We start from the raw sequence: 17,229 nt of genomic DNA on the forward strand, positions 1-17,229 counted from the left end.
ATTTTACTGTGATTATTTTTCATCTAGTACCAGAGAATATCATTATATTTCCTTATCTTATTTTTGTGTTTATGGTTTTGGTGATGCAAAAATAAAAAAAAAGTTATGATTTTCATAATATTGTTCATTTTAGTGAACCATCTCGTTCTTATTAGGGCCAAAATGGTGCAGTGGTGGATGAACTCAAATTTGTGGGTGGGGGCGGTGGTTGTGACAATGTGTTCAATTTTTCAGGACGGTTCTGATTTTTTTTGGAAAAAATTCTGAATTTTCCCCCTTTTTTAAGCAAATTTATTTTCTTGGTTTGTTATTCAGTCAAAAACGTAGAAAACATTTTTTTTTCCATTTAATTTTTCTGCTCTCGGGGGGGGGGGGGGGTGACTGGCCCCTACCTTTAATCCGCCCCTGATAGGGGGGCCTCCAGATCAGGTTGCGCCTGGGGCCTCCCAAAATCATGATCCGCCACTGACCCCACTTGAAAAAATAGTAAATGAAAAATACCCAAATATCACTCTCTCTCCAAAAAGTCAGAGTATTGACTATTTGAAGCGTTCGGCCGAATAACGATCTATGTCGTTTTTTCAAACTTTAGAGGAGACAGGACGAACGCTATCGCTGAAAAGGGAATTTTTTTGCCTGAAAGTACAGTGCCAGTAATCGTTATTCCATCGGGAAAGGCACCTGAGACGCAATAAGGAGAATCTTAGACCGTTGTTTCAATTATAGAACTCGCGATTGCAGCTGTTTAAAATGGCATATCAGCGACATATGTTGGTATCTGCAAGAACCGGCTTGAGGAATGTATAACTAAAGCTATGTGAAAGTTATTCAGTCAAAAAACCGATTTCGCAAAAATTTTACATATACCGTTATTCGGGTGGAGCTGCATTTTTTGCCATCTCAATTCTTGATTTCACTAATCAAATAATATTTTTTGTAAGCAGTTAATATAAGGTTATCATATAGCGATATTTTTCATTCACACAAGATAGAGCCTTTGTTCCATTTTTGTAAGATTACGGAATTCACTATTGAACCAAGGATTAGATTTCTGTTTTTCGAGTATAATTCTCCACTATTGTTTTAAGATTTAAAATAAATTCATCAAGACTTGAATCGTTAGCATACAAGTAAAAATTATAATGCGTTATGCGGAATCCCATAAATGATCAGCTAATTGAAATGTCCCATTTAAAAATCAAGTTGGACACCCACAGATCTGAAACACTTTAGACACTCCCGTTTCTGAGCTATGCCGGTACAAAATGCTGAATGTTTCCAGTTGTTAATATTTCAATACCTTACTGAGTGAATATTTTATTGCGATAATAAATATCTTACTTCGAGACTTGCGCGTCACGGGCCAGTTTAGTTTTTCAAGCGTATTTCGCAGGCATTACGAGTAAGGAATCACATGAAAACATAAAAGCAGATTTTGGAAAAAAGTGGGGTAGGCTGTGTCATTGACACGGCCGCGAGTTTTGTCTTGAATATGTTCTTTGTTCCTTGAAACGTGTGGTAGGTACTACTTTAATGAAATGAATATCATCGCATTATCTTGCAAATATCTGCCTGATGACACTATTGACTTATATTTGCGTTGTGAACGTCCCGAGAATCTCGAGATATCTCTTGATACACTCCTGACCCAGCCTTTTGGCCATACACAGTAGATTTGTAGACCAAACGTCACCATCCCGCTCAGTACCTATTTAAGACCGACGGGCGAGACAGGAAATGAATCCCTGAATCAAGAGCCGGCGAGAATCTGATTCGAGGGATGGTGCCAACCCTCTTAATGTCCTTCGCGTCGTTTTTGGCTATAGCTACAGAGCTAGACCCCAAGGCTTAGTGCAGAACGTGCACCAAGCTGAAGCCTCACCCCACTGTACCGATCCGGAGAACCCCGGCCTGTCAACAGTAGGGTAAAACTAACCTATCTCACGACGGTCTCGAGATATAGCTTAAAACAATTTCGCTGCCAATGCTGTCCCCAAGCCTAGTACCGAGACTGGAAGTGGTACGGAAGCCAGAGTAGTGTCATTGGATTTATCTTGTGAATATATATGAATATCTGTCAGGAAAGTTTTCTGACAAGGACGAAACGGGTATCGAACTCACGAAACCTCTAAACATCCTTTGGTACTTTAGGCGAGTATCTTATCGACCGGGCTACCGCACCCTGCTTCTATTTTCGTTGCAAACCTGCTCAGTAGGGGGAAATTGGGGCTCCGGGAACAATGGGTGCTCCCCTTTGCTCCCACGCGATAAGGGATGCCTCGATAAGAGGGACACTAGATGGCGCTGTGATTTTTACTGTTTCTAGGGGGGGGGGGGGTCATTATTAAATTAAAATTTTTTTGTCATGTCAGGGATCTTTCCCAAATTAAATTTTTTATTGGGGTCGTTCTTAAATTAAATTTTTTTATGGCACACAACCGGCGGTTTTTTTAACTTTCCCGTCGGGCTGAAAAACCGTTCTTACTTTTTATATGTAAAAAGTTTTCTTCGAGGGGTTCTTTCCACACAAATTAAATCCCTAAAAAAGTTCTAACTAAGATGAGCTTAGCTGTAAAAAAATAATAAGACAAAGGAGCAATAAAATACAGAGTCATTTTATGCGAATCAAGTTTTCATTTATTCAGATATATATACACGTAAGAAAAAAAATAATTGAATGTAAAATATTTACATGAAAAGAAAAAAAAATATTTAAACGAAAAGAAAAAAGAATATTTAAACGAAAATAAAAAAAAATATTTAAACGAAAAGAAAAAAAATATTTACACATATGCATGAAAAAATATTTACAGCACAGTCTCTATCCGGTTGCGATTGCGTAATGGCCATACGCATATGTTTTTATACCATCACCGAGAATATATCTTTTATCGTCACGGGGGCACAGCGATGTTTTTCGCAGGGCGACCGTTTGCAGTTTATGATTCACGGAGGATATTTTTAACATAGTATTTTTGATGGAGGAGTGGTTACGGAGGCAAGCCAGATAATCTTGATGTTTTAGTTCTTTTTTAACAACCGCACGAACGACCCCTTTAGCGGTCTTTTTCTCCGCGACTGCTGCGACTATGTTATACATTTTTGAACGCAAACCGACGAATTCCACAAGTGGTTCACCGCCGTTCTCATCCTTCATGACGCCCACCACTTTTTTTATTCTGCAGGCTAAACACAGGATGGTCACCGGGGTAATTTGACGTGTCGAATCTGTGGAGCTCCTCCCGCATATCACTATAAATATCACTGGTTTCAATCTCGTATAAGAATGAATCTGTATCTGTGAACAAAACTTCCACGCCGGGTCCGTATTTTTTCTTCATGAAATTGTAATGAAAGTCCGCCATCAAGTGTTTGGACAGGTCCAAAATTGTGACACCGGTATATATTGGTCTGTCCAGATGGATTTTCGTTTTCAACATCTTGATGACGCCTAACTCACCGGTGATTATCCTGAAGCATTCGAATGCCGGGGATGATATCAGCTTTTTCAAGATCTTCTGGTTGTTCACGAGACGGATGTCGACGTGCTTCCTCAGATTTTCTAGTGATTTCCCGTACACAGCGTTGTTGAGCAGCTTATAGAAGTCCTTCTCGAAGTCGCACCGGGCTTGCTTCCTCTTTTCCGTATTGAACGCTATATACGGGCGTATCCAGGGCTCCTGTGTGAACTCGATTGCACGCCGAACACCCGTCAGCTTCATCCCCAGCGACGTATATAACTTCAGGCACCGGTAATGGATCACATAGGAAGTTTTGTTCATCAGATTCGGTGAGAGCTTTCTAAATGGTTTATCTCCGGGTTTTTTGATGTATGGAGACAGCATATCATTGTTAATTTCTATATTTTCAGCCGCCAAGGGGAAGCAGTTATGCTAGTCGTGTAGTTCCACCGGGTATTCCAAGTCCACTTCCAATATGTACCCCTTGGTGCCGTTGTCGTCCACACTCAAAAAGTCGATGCTCTCAAATTCACTGGGGGACAACCATCTGAAGTCTCTCGCCGGGAGGGGCTCCATCATACACTTTCCATATAAATTGTTCACGTCAAAATACATAATATATGATGTAGGATCACTGGGATTGTAACCGGGAACTAAAGGGTTATTCGCTCGCGCATACCGCTTGGAGATGACAAAGACGCCGCCCCTGATGCCTTTCTCCAAGAAGAGGTGCATATCGGGATCGTTGATTAATTTCAACTGCACACCGGTCATTCTCAAGCAGGCATTCCAGGCCAACCCCGGGGATGTGAACGTATGCACCGGGTCGATCTTGTAATTTTCTTCACAGAGTTTTCGAAAGCTCTCGAACACATCCCCGAGAAGCAGCACGTCAGTCTTTACGTAGAGATCGTGGTAGTCACCGAGGTAGGTACACCGGAATTCTCTCCAAACGGTATGCGCGTATGCGTACTCCTCACTGGAAATATGTTGATCCCCCAGAGAGGTGTAAAAGGCCTCTCTTGGGGGCAGCACCGGATTTTCGAATTTCTGGAACGAGTCAACATACTCGTATGGATAGCATCCCTTGCGCTGGAGAAGATGACTCTTATTACCGAAGCATTTTCGTATGTTTATGAAGTCACCGGGGTTCATCGCTTGCACAAGACATTCCAATGACGCAGCCAAGAACTGGTTGGAATCGAGGAATCGCAGGCGACCGAGAGAAAAGGAAATGAATTTTTCCATAATCCTTCCGATCACCTGGATCCTGCCATCCGAGTAGAGGCTAAGTCCTTGCATCAGGAAATGCGCGTCGTAATTCTGGAGGTTGTGGAATATCACCGGGATGTGGCGTCTCAACCTGAGCTGGAGGTTGCACTTCTGATGAAGTGCAGCTCTAAAATCACCGGTGATGTGGCAATGGTCACGGACCCTGTCGTCGCCGAGAGGTTGCTCACACACCATACAAGTGGTTGCATTCATAAACATATAATCATCTTCTGTCATCTGTAAAGGCACCGGGTTGTCGAGCTTGCCCATGATGACTCGCTCTTCATCCACCAGACACCGGAAAAAGACATCCACGCAGTTTCACCCCTGTATACTGTGGGCTCCTTCACATACACGCCATCGGGTCCCACGACCGTGTACGAAACCACAGGGGCGGTGAAGGCTCTTCTGGATGGTACTGGAAATCGATGGATCACAATCGCACCCCACCACCTTCTCTAGGATCGCCTCGAAGTCCGCGTAAATGACGTACGGGACACGAAGCTGGTAGTGATGGTTACTGAATTGCATCACGTTCTCACCTTCACCGGGATACGTCACGCGCTGAGGTCCGTGCGTCTGACACAGCGGTTCATGCGCATTGAGAAGCTCGGGGGAGGAGAAGCGATGCAAGCAATAATTGCATAAATGTGATGTTCCTTTATGCTTGGTGGTATATGACAGCAAGCGAGACATGTTGTTGACGAGACAGTAATGTGACGTTGTCTCGTTGCTGATGAGAAGAAGATTTATTACGGATTGTAATGTTGCCTCACTAATCCTTAGAGGAAACACCTCTTCCCCCCTCTAAGCCGAAAACGTTGATGCGCAATTTATTCGCTTTTTCAAAGCGCGGGATTTGTTTCAAAGTCACCGGGTATGTGAGTCCACTGGTATCGAGCTCGCTCTCGTATTGGGTGTAATGGTTCACCCTATGAGGATTTTCAGTCACCGGGTGTAGGGCAGCCAACACTGGCCAGAGGAAGCATTTCTCGTCGTTGTTCTTGATGTTAACAACAGCTTCCCTTCTGGCTACCCCCTTCTGCAGCGGAATGTAGGTGGAGGCCGCTACTGGTTGGTACCGCGCCGTGTTTAGCTCGAGCAAGAGCACGCGCTCGAGTACCCAACCACTTCCGCTGCCTTCAAAATCCACTGTCGCCTGCTTTACCTTTTCGAAGGGTATTTGTAGGTGCTCTTTTATCTGGTCGGTGGTTAAAGTGGTGAGCATTTTACTTCGAAGATACCCGTTGTAGAACTCGTCCTCGCCGTCACTTCCTTTCCTGGAAAAAACAGCAGTCACGACGATGTTCCATTTAAGGGGCCTGTGGGTGGTCATGTCCTCCCTCAACAGCCGCGTCAACTCTTCTCTCACGCTGTCAAGGAAGGTCGTCGTGTCCATTTCGGTGCCGGGCTCGGGGGTCAATTCGTGCGTCGACAACATATCTAAAGCGCGTCTGACTTGCCCTCCTCCTAGCTGTGCCCCTTGCTGCGGTGGTACTCGGTGATGGTTCGATGCCCCAGGCTGGGGCGCTTCCCCGCCTGGTGGCGCATGAGGTGACTATTGTGACGGTGTCGACTGGGGAATGGGCACAATAAGGAAAACAATCAAATTTACGATTAAGGACTATTTTTGCGTTGTGTTTTGTGACGTCCGTCAACAAAGAAATTGACCATTGAAAATTAATGGAATACACACAAAAGGGATTAATAATAACAAATTAATTTAATAAATTAACAAAGGAAACAAGAGCTATTCGAAGAAGAGATCCTTATCCAACATGATATAATATCATCGCAAATACATGAACTTGACATGCCGACTGTTAAATCACAAATACATGAACTTGACATGCCGACTGTTAAATCACAAATACATGAACTTGACATGCCGAATGTTAAACGATTAATTACCTCCATAAACATAAAAATTGAATTAGTTATTGAGAGAGATAATTCCGAGACTATATTGATACGGCACTCACCACCAAATCTTTCAGATCCACCTCAGTTCTCATCGTCCATATTCATCACCAGAGATTCCCTCTTTTCGTTCTCCTCTCACCTCCTGCACGACTACGGAGAAAAAGACCCAGTTTTTAGCAGCGTGTCACCTTATATAGGCCCGATGGTACCAGCGGTTCCTCAGAAGAATTGCTTCTCGGAACTCGCCGGTTCCCTTCATGTCGGCGGCTCTATTATTACGAGAGACCGTCGAGGCGCCAGAAACTGTAACACCGTCTGCGTCTCGCGGTGTTACACTATTGCGGTGAAAAGCTGCACCGCACTCCATGCACTTATGCTGGCGTTCACCATGCGTCAACCTATGACGGTTTAGATTCCGACGCAGGGAAAACTCCTTGCCGCACGTCTCGCATAGGTGTCGCTCCTGAAAAACAAATAAAAAGGGAATGTAGGACACGTAAGTCTAACACAAGCAATGGAGGAGAGATACAGAAACCCACGTCTTCCCGCTAGTTTCGGTGGCGTATCCGCCCTCAAACGCCTGCTCAAGTCATCAAAGGAAAAAGAAATCAGAGATTGGTTGGCTGGCGAGAGAGCGTACACGTTACACAGGTCCATTAAAAAAGTTTCCCCGCAACAAAACAATAGTGGCCCGTCTGAACAGTCAATTCCAAATCGACTTGGTGGACATGCGTAATCTGTCATCTCACAACGACGGTTACAACTATCTTCTCACGTGTATCGACGTCTTTTGCAAATACGGTTTTGCAGTACCCCTCAAAAGAAAAACCGGTGACAACGTGGTCAAAGCTGTAGAAAGCATCTTTCAACAGCGTCAACCAGTGGCGCTACAGAGTGACAAGTGTCGAGAGTTTATAGCCGCGCCAGTACAGCGCTACCTCAAGCGTCAAGGCGTAAAGTGTTTTACCACGGAAAACGAATAGATCAAAGCCAGCGTGGTGGAGAGGTGGAACAGATCGCTCAGAAACTGGATGTACAAGGACTCCACTGCCAAGAACACTTATCGCTACATCGACATGATCGAAGATCTGTGATACCTGTGATTGTAGCTCCACACGAGATCTATAAAAATGAGACCCGTCGACGTGAACCCCGGAAACGAGTCGGAGGTGTGGAACAATCTCTATGGGAATACATCCGAGAAACGAGAATGTAAGTTTAAAGTGGGCGATTACGTGCCCATCACAAGATCAAAACACGCGTTCGAGAGGGGCTACGAATCCAATTTCACCGAAGAGATATTCGTGGTGAGCGAGTGCGCGAGAAGGTAAATTCCCGTTTACAGACTCAAGGATCTGATGGGTGAAGAAATCAAAGGCACCTTCTACGCCGAAGAGATGGTCGGTGTTAAAATTGGAGAGAAATTCCCGATAGAAAAAGTTTTTAAGAAGAGGAGAAGAAAGGGAATAGTCCAATACCTCGTGAAATTTCGCGGGTATCCGAAAAAAATCAACTCGTGGGTGGTGCTATAAAAACCCGGAAACAGCGCACGCATCTGTCACTTTCGAGATGGCTTCTTTCTATCTCACTTTACCCAGCGATGCCTCCATGGACTTTTTTCCAGACAACACGCTCTCGAATTTCGTGGTTAAACTCCCAAACACCCTGGAATTCGAATCTGAGATGGAAATCGCACTGTCAGAGATAATTTATCCCCATTCGTTCCACAACATCACTAAAGAGACAAACACTTTCGAATTCGATGTTGGTAACAAGGTAATGAAGACCGATCGCCGAAGACCGGGGTTACCGGGTTTGTACGAGACGACCCATGAACTGATCAAGGGCCATATCCACTCAAAATTTCCAAGACAAGATCGGTGTGACGTACAACAAAGTCACGAAAAAAGTGAAGTTGAACCTCAAGAAAAACGCCAAGCTCAGACTCAGACACGGCATAGTTGAAAACTTGGGTTTCGAGCCCAGCCTGATAGAGGGCCCGACCATCGTCGACGGCCCTTTCACGGCGGATCCTAAATTGGACTTTCATCTCTTGTACGTGTACTGCAACCTGGTTGAACCTCAGGTCGTGGATAACACCTACGTCCCGCTACTGAGAATCGTAAAAACTAGCGGCCAAGACGGGGATATACTCAGCGTGTCTTTCGAACGCGCCCATTACATGCCGCTAGCCAGAAAGAGTTTCGACATCGTTCACATGTATTTAAGGACGCACATGGACAAGTTTTTCACATTTCAACGTAGAAAGGTGATAATGAAACTACACTTTGGACTGCATTATAAACCGTACTGGAGCTGTGCACACAGCATCAACGATTACTATCTGACACAGGCTGGAAACGGACTCGGATATTATCAGAGTAGCGCTCTGCAAAGAGGTTATGACCTCGGATCCATATTCAGCTCTCTCTTCAGATCGGCCGTACCCCTGTCGAAGCGAGGTGCCAAGGCCGTGGGATCTCAACTGTTACGCTTCGGCATAGATTTCGCCAACGACATCGTTCAAGGAAAAGACGCAAAGATAGCTGCTCGCGATTGTGCCAAGGAAGCCAGAAGGTCTCTCACGGATAGGGCGGCCAGTAAAGTAAAATCCATGCTCGGAGGAAAGAATAAAAGGAAGAGACTCGTCAAAAAAACTGTCAGTAAGAAGAGCGCTAGAAAGCTGTCGACATCCGATATATTCAGCGATGGCTTTAATCCACGAAAATTCTCATGAATGTTTGAAAAGTGAAGCCGATCTGTTCACGGTGCCACCCACGGAAACCTCTATAGAATCAGCCGAGTGGGTCCAGTACCATCCCATGTCTCAAGTGCGTGATTCGGGGGCCCCCTCGAATTTCACGTGGCCGGTAGTGCCGAAGAATACTTAGATCTTTCTGCCACTCAGCTGTATGTCAGAGTAAAGGTGACAAAACCAGAATCCGACGAAGCGGTCTCGACGGCGAATAATTTCCTACACTCCCTCTTCTCCCAGATTGACGTCTCGCTGAACGGGAGAACGCTCACGAACTCATCACACACTTATCCGTATCGAGCTTACCTGGAAACACTGCTTAACTACGGATCGGATGCAAAGAGAGGACCCCTGAAAGCCGAGGGGTTCTACAAGGACACTGCAGGTCCTCACCAAGAACGAAGGGGCCAAGAAAAGAGCAAAGCTCGCGGAAAATTCTTTTGAAATGATGGGCGTGCCTCACGTCGACATATTCTATCAACCGAAGCTGATGCTCTCTCTCCTGGACTTGAAGATGAGACTGGTTCGATCGAAACCCGAGTTCTTTCTGATCACTGCCGCTCAGGGTTGCGACGTGGTTATCGAGCAAGCGAGTATTTTTGTGCGCAAAGTAAGAATGAATCCTGCTGTGGCTGTAGCGCCTGCTATGGCGCCAAATATTGCCAAATAACAGCCAAATGTTGCATTAACCGCGTGATATGCAAGGTCTATTCGATATCCATAGGAAGCATGAGTTTCGTGCAAGATAACGTATTTCTGGGTGTCATACCTAAGCGATTGGTTATGGGCATGGTGGACACGGAAGCATTCAACGGAACGTTCGGTTTAAACCCCTTCGACTTCAAGCACAACAACGTCAACTTTGTTTCTGTTTCTATCGATGGAAGACCCGTTCCCCACACGTCGCTACAACCAGACTTTAAGAACATACACGTCATCAGAGTCTACAACACGCTCTTCGTGGGCACCGGAAGGGCCGGAGAAGATAAAGGATGTGACGTGAGCAGAGAAGAATACGAAGCCGGCGGTTACAGCCTCTTCGCCTTCAACCTGATACCCGACATGAGCGACTGTGGACACGTGCATCTACAAAAGCAGGGTAGTCTGCGAGTGGAACTCAAGTTCTCCTCAGCCTTGACCAAGACCGTGTCGGTTATCATATTTGCCGAATTCGAAGTCCAGAAGCGTCATGTGTGACTTTCTGGGATGAACACTAAACAGATAGAGCACGCCCTCTCGACACAGCCCCACACTCGAAAGGCTTTCCTAGATGTTTTTGCGAGTGATAATTTACCCGAAAATGTGATCGAGTACCCCGCTGCACTGGTTGTGAACACGGACAGAGAGAACGAACCCGGAACGCACTGGTTGGCTATTTACATCGAAAACGAAGCGAGAGCCGATTTCTTTGACTCTTACGGGAACCCGCCTACCTATTTCAAGAAGGCACACATAAACAGATTTCTACGACGCTACTCGCACGTCGACTATAATGACGTCATGCTACAATCGGATAAGACAACCGTGTGCGGTCACTAAGTGATTTTTTTTATCTATTCTCGATGTATCGGCGAAAGTATGAATAATATTGTATCGCGTTTTAATACGCAAAACGGTATGCGCGTAGCAAGCTTTGTAAATAAAAATTTTTCTGTTAAATAAAAAATGCATTCGTAATTTTTTGTCATTTACTATGGAACCTTTCAAGCTGACACATCCGAGCACCGTGCTCATTGCCGGACCTACCGGTTCGGGAAAAACATATTTTCTTAGAGAACTATTAAAACACAGAAACGAAATGTTTCGAGAGCCTCACCCGAAGCGAGTTATATGGTTTTACGGTGAATATCAGACCATGTTCGAAGACATGGAAGACTACGTGGAATTTCGAGAGGGGAGCAATTTCGAAAGCGTGGAAGAAGACAGCTTGGTGATTTTAGATGATCTCATGAACGAGCTATCCGGCGAGAAAAAATTAGCAAACCTTTTCACAAAGTACAGCCACCACAGAAAATTGACCGTGATTTTCATAGTGCAGAACGTGTTTCATCAGGGGCGGGAAATGAGAAACGTTTCTCTGAACGCACAGTATATGTTTCTATTCAAAAATAGAAGAGATGTCAGTCAAGTGACCCACTTGGGACGTCAGCTGTTTCCCAGCAAATTCAAATTTTTCAACGAGGTGTTCGAGGATAGCACGAAAAAACCGTATTCGTATTTAATGGTAGATTTACGGCCCGAGACGGAGGAAAAAGTGCGCCTGCGCACTAACGTGTTACCGGGGCAGACGCAATATATCTATAAACCCAGGAAATGAAACTTTCTATTTTTGAAGATGACGGCAGTGATAGAGGTCGGGGGATAGAACATTCATAATCAAGGAGTTGGCGTGGTGCTTCATGCATTCGAGAGAGAATTTTCACTCTGTATACAAACCGCCCAAAAAATCTTCGGAATTATCTCCTAGAGATAGACACCAATGTCTGTACGTCACCAACAACATACACGAAATCGTGTATCGGCGTATCAATCGTGGTCGGCGAGTGATGTACCCTCTGAAATGCTGGAGCAACATTTGCAGCGATTATCAAAAGTCGTATTGTATACGAAAGGCCACGACAAGTGTCGGATGCTACTGCAACAGTACGGGTTAAAGGTTTATAATCTCGATGCCATTCTCTGCCCGAATATTGTGGACTTGCCAGAAGTGAGCGCGAACTGTTGTCGCCACGAAAGCATGATAAAGCACTGCGCTCTGAAGAAGGCTATAGCATATGGTTGGAATAAAACTACCGTTATTTAAAAGTATGGCCTTGGAGAAGCAACAAGTGCTTCGTATACTCTCTGCCTGTCCGAGGAATAAACGCAAGGATTTTTTGAAGAAATTATCGAAATCAGCATTAAAGACAGTCTGCGAGTGCTCACTCAATATTTTGAAGGGTGTCATTCCGTTATCCTCAAAACAGAAAAATAAACTGAAAAGGCACAGAAATACACTTCGCAAACTCGCCTGCAAAAAGACGCCGCTATACGAGAAAAAGCGCGTGCTGATTCAGAAAGGAGGTTTTTTTGTTCCAGTTTAATCCTAGCCGCCATACAAACCCTCGCCACTTTGTTCACGAGATAATGGAGCACGCACAGAAATTCGCTCTGGTTATAGAACAATTGTTATCGCGTCATGTGACCACAAAAGGCTTTCTGAGTTGGACAACGAGATGTTGAAAATACTGCGAAGCAAGGAGCCCGAAGCTATAAAAATTAAACTCTATCAGAATCTGCTGAACAAGAGAATCAACGTCACCGAGAATAATCCACCGCGGTTACCAGAACCGAAAATTCAAGAAGTAAAAAAAGAGAAGAAAAAAAAAGTTGACGAATCACCAATAGCTCTGATTTCTGTCCCGAAATCGCAAAAGGGACACTCAGAAAAAATTATCACGCATATAAATAAGCATCCGAATATATTAAAAATTAATTCTAACGGCTGGATCGTTTATAAGAGCAGACTCATCAAAGGAAGCGACATTCGCGATTTGATATCAAGTGTGGTCGGTCGGAGAAAATCACCCGTGGTGGGTCAAGAAATTTTCCTGAAAGCGCTAGAAGAACCCGGAGCTCCGAGAGATTAAAAAAAAAGCCCATTTTTAAAACATATTTGGTTAGAGCTTTGAAATGCCAACAGTGGAAGCCGTGATCTACGATCAAAACAATGGAAAGCAGGTAATCGCATGGAAAACGGATATACCGTCATTCGATTTACCGAGCTGCTGGTCCTACGAATTGGAGAGCCACAGAGAAGTGATAAGACACAAGAGAATGTTCGCCATATTCACGATACTGATTTTTATATTATTTACTCTTATAGCAACAACATATAAGAATCAAATGGACTTTGAAAGATGTAATTCCTCTCTTCCGCTGGGAGGAAATATTTTTCTCACGTATTGCAATAAAACCTACGCTATTTCAGCGGAAATGCGCCCACTACGAAAGCCGTTAATCTCACAGTGCGCAAATGTATAAATTGATTCACGAGTCTGCGGATGTTCTCATATACAACTGAATAAAATTTTTCTATTTTATACGTTTGAATTCTGTTTTTTGAAAATAAATTTACTCGCGACATGAAATTAAAAAAAAAAAATGTTTCGCGACATGAAATAAATTTGATTTGAAATGAAATTTAAACAATTTTATTCCCTCAAACATATAATAATAAAAAAAACTAACCTCTTTCTTCTTCTCCGATGGAGCATATCCACTTGGTCCTGCTTCCACACGCATCTTTTTTGCTACGGTATCTGAGCTCGCAGGCCTCTTTAGACACTCGTCGACAAATGCTTCTTCGTCCGCGACTAAATCCCGAAAAAGTTCATTGGTAATGACGTTTTCAGTCAAAATTACCAACTCGCGTTCATCTATACCAAAGTTGATGAAGGTGGCCATATCTACTCACTAAATAGGAAGGATGAACAGTAAACTCGAACTTGATGCTGCCTGGGCAAAAATCAAAGACGAAATGAGGGATTGTCTGAAGAAGACGATACTTTTTATCGCGCACAGATGATAAGAATGAATCACTGAGTGTCATAACCTCCACGCCCTGGGCATTTAACTGCATCAGTGTCTGATAAGAAGTGTCATAAGTTTTTGACTAACCGGGTAAAATAATCGATGCATCATTATCTGTGATGCATACTCTACAGCGATGGTAGCTGATGCGTTCTCACGTGGTAGCTGCGTCATTATGGGGTGACCTTTCAGATTCATAGTATATTCACATATTAGTTTAATTATATATAAACTGTGTGGCAGACGCAATTGCTTCACTCAGTTCTCCGGTTCATTGGATAAACACTCTCTCCGCAACTCTCTCACACCAACTTGGTAAGAATTTTTCTATGGCTTCTTGCGTGTTACATTTTGAAGGGGTTATGCTTAAAACTGGGATATATGTTGTCAAGGAAATGGCTTGCTTCAATTTAGGCACAGGGAGAGTGTATCATTTACTCTACCTGCCACCTTTTTCTAGCGATGGGCTTGCAGATGAAGATTTTAAGCAAATGGTTTGGGTTAGTAAAAATATCCATAATATTGGATGGGAAGAAGGTCTTTTCGACTATAAATTGATGAAAATTCATCTCGTAAGCGTAAATAATAAGTATAGTCAAATTTATGTTAATTGCATGCAGAAAAAAAATTTCTAGAGCAGCGATTTAATTTGGAAACGGTAGAAGTCTTGAACTTTCCTAAATCGCTAGCAACAAACAGCGTTTCTTGCAGCTTTCACCCTCTGCAAAAGGGTCATTGTGCTAGAAGGAAGGTCATGACGTACGCTGAATGGTTAAAATAAATTTCTATTTTTTTTTTTTTAATAATAGTTAGTTTTTTTAAATTGTTTGTTTATGCGTAACAGAAAAAGAAAAAAAAAACATTTCATTGGTTTGGGGAATAATTTTCATCTATTTGTTCTTATCGTGAGATTTGCGGATTGAATGTGTTGTCACTCTTCTCGTTTAGAAAAAGAAAAAAAAAAACTTCGCAGGTCAGCATGCGCTAGGTGTAAAATAATAATAAATTAAAAAATATATAAATTAAAAAAAAAAGCACTTCGTTCCTAGGGTCAGCATTCGCTAGGTGTGAAATATATTTGTAAAAATAAAATTAAAAAATAATATATATTTAATTGAGAGAGTTGCGGAGAGTAATTGAATGTGTTGTCTCATTTAGAAAAAGATGGAAAGTAACGGCCTCCGCTTCGAATATTCTCGCAACGTGCTGGAGTCTCCCGATGCTGTTCTGCGTCAGCTAGAGTCTGACATTTTGTACCGACCGGCCGAGGAATGCGTCTTCATGTTTGGCAACAAAACCTTTCCGATGCCCCGTCAGCATGCGGGTTACGGTGACCCAGGACTGAACTATAAATTTTCCAGGATGACCCTCCAAGCCCAACCGTGGACACCTCTCCTCTTGGATTTGAAAGCCGTGGTTGAAAGTATCACTGGCTGTGACTACAATTTTGTAGTCATAAACCGCTACTCGGATGGAACCAAGAGCATCTTCCCGCATTCCGATGACGAAGCACAGCTCGTGAAAGATCATCCCATCGCTTGCCCTTCCCTGGGCGTGGAGATAAAAGATCGTGTTCTCCAGAGAAGGTCATCAATCTGTGGACCGCATCCTGGAACACAACAGCCTGCTGACGATGCTGCCTCCAACCAACCAACTGAGGCGTCGCGCGATAACAAAGGACGCGAAAGTGAAAGACGTTCGCGTTAGTCTGACGTTTCGAAAAATAATTCGTGAAAAGCGGAAAGCCGTGGCAAAACCACCACCGGCTAAGAGATTCCGTAGCGGGTTCAAAAAGGAAGCGCCGCCTCCCAACATCTTCCATGTGGAGGAGAACTTTTTCGTCAGTGTCTTGATCTTCAACGGGGAAGTACGCGTACACATCCGCGAATACTACGAACGCGATGGACTCATGCATCCGGGTAAAAATGGAGTGACTCTTTCTCCATACGTGTGGGAGTGTTTGAGAACCGAATTCTGTTGCCGCACTAAACTTCAACGCGTCGGCAGAACTTTTCTAATGTCAGAGAACCTCATCGTGAACTACAGTGGTGATGACGTTTTCATACAGCCTCTACATCGCGGGGAAAATAAAACTTTTAAGTGCTCCGAAAACCCCCTGAAAATATCTTTTCCTGCTACTGAAACACTCTTCTGGAGTGAGCACGACAAACTGCTTCATACCGTGGTCAGTGAGTTCGTGCAGAAAACGCTTTGCGTTCAATATCTAAAAGTATGTGTGGACGAAATGCATACTAAAGGGACTAGCTCTATGGATATCACTGACATTGTGGCTAAACTGGTAAGTGAACAAGTTAATGTTAGCATCGGAAAAATTATTCACTGTCATGGTTGTCGCATGGGATATGCAAATCAGCTGGGTCACGAATGTCTAGAAATGTATGATAACTTAACGTATTATAAATATTTTGACCACGCTTTAACTCTAATTGACTTTCGTGAAGTCGCAAAGACCCTGGTAGAAAATTACAATGTCACCGAAAATTGTTTTGATACTATCGATTTTGAGAATTTGAAGTGTAAAATTGAAACATATTATTTGAATAAATGAAAACTTGATTCGCATAAAATGACTCTGTATTTTATTGTTCCTTTGTCTTATTATTTTTTTTACAGCTAAAGTGTTTAAAAAATATCTTGGTGAGAATAAAAACTTTTTTTGGGGGAAATTTGTGTGGAAAGAACCCCTCGAAGAAAACTTTTTGCATAAAAAAGTAAGAACGGTTTTTTAGCCCGACGGGAAAGTTAAAAAAACGATAATTCCCTCTCTTAGCGTTTGGAACTTCTAGGAAAACTTTTTAGTCAGACTAACATAAAAAAGTTTAATTTAAGAAATATGGAGTGTTGTGTGCCATAAAAAAATTAAATTTAAGAACAACCTCTCTTAGACATAAAAAAAAAAAACGAAATTTTGGGATGCAATTTAAGAAAGATCCCTGATGTGACATAAAAAATTTAATTTAAGAACGACCCCTAATGAAAAAAAAAGTTTTCCGACCGTGGGAATGATAATTTAAGAACAACCCCCAATAAAAAATTTAATTTAGGAAAGATCCCTGACATGACATAAAAAATTTTAATTTAATAATGACCCCCAATAAAAAATTTAATTTAGGAAAAAAAAAACAGTAAAGATCACAGTGCCATCTAGTGTCCCTCTTATCGAGGCATCCTTTATCGCGTGGGAGCAAAGGGGAGCACCCATTGTTCCCGGAGCCCCAATTTCCC

At 43.1% G+C, this 17,229-nt stretch overlaps 1 protein-coding gene across 3 annotated transcripts in view; it reads right to left on the bottom strand.

Moving 5' to 3' along the window:
* LOC149080456 (uncharacterized) overlaps window positions 1-17,229 on the bottom strand; it is a 1,573,269-nt gene that overhangs the window by 1,541,803 nt on the left and 14,237 nt on the right. The window lies entirely within an intron of this gene.

Source organism: Pholcus phalangioides, unplaced genomic scaffold (genome assembly GCF_987345545.1).
Source record: "Pholcus phalangioides strain wild (caught in Gottingen) unplaced genomic scaffold, Ppha-v1.0 ptg000011l_1, whole genome shotgun sequence".
Taxonomy (NCBI): domain Eukaryota; kingdom Metazoa; phylum Arthropoda; class Arachnida; order Araneae; family Pholcidae; genus Pholcus; species Pholcus phalangioides.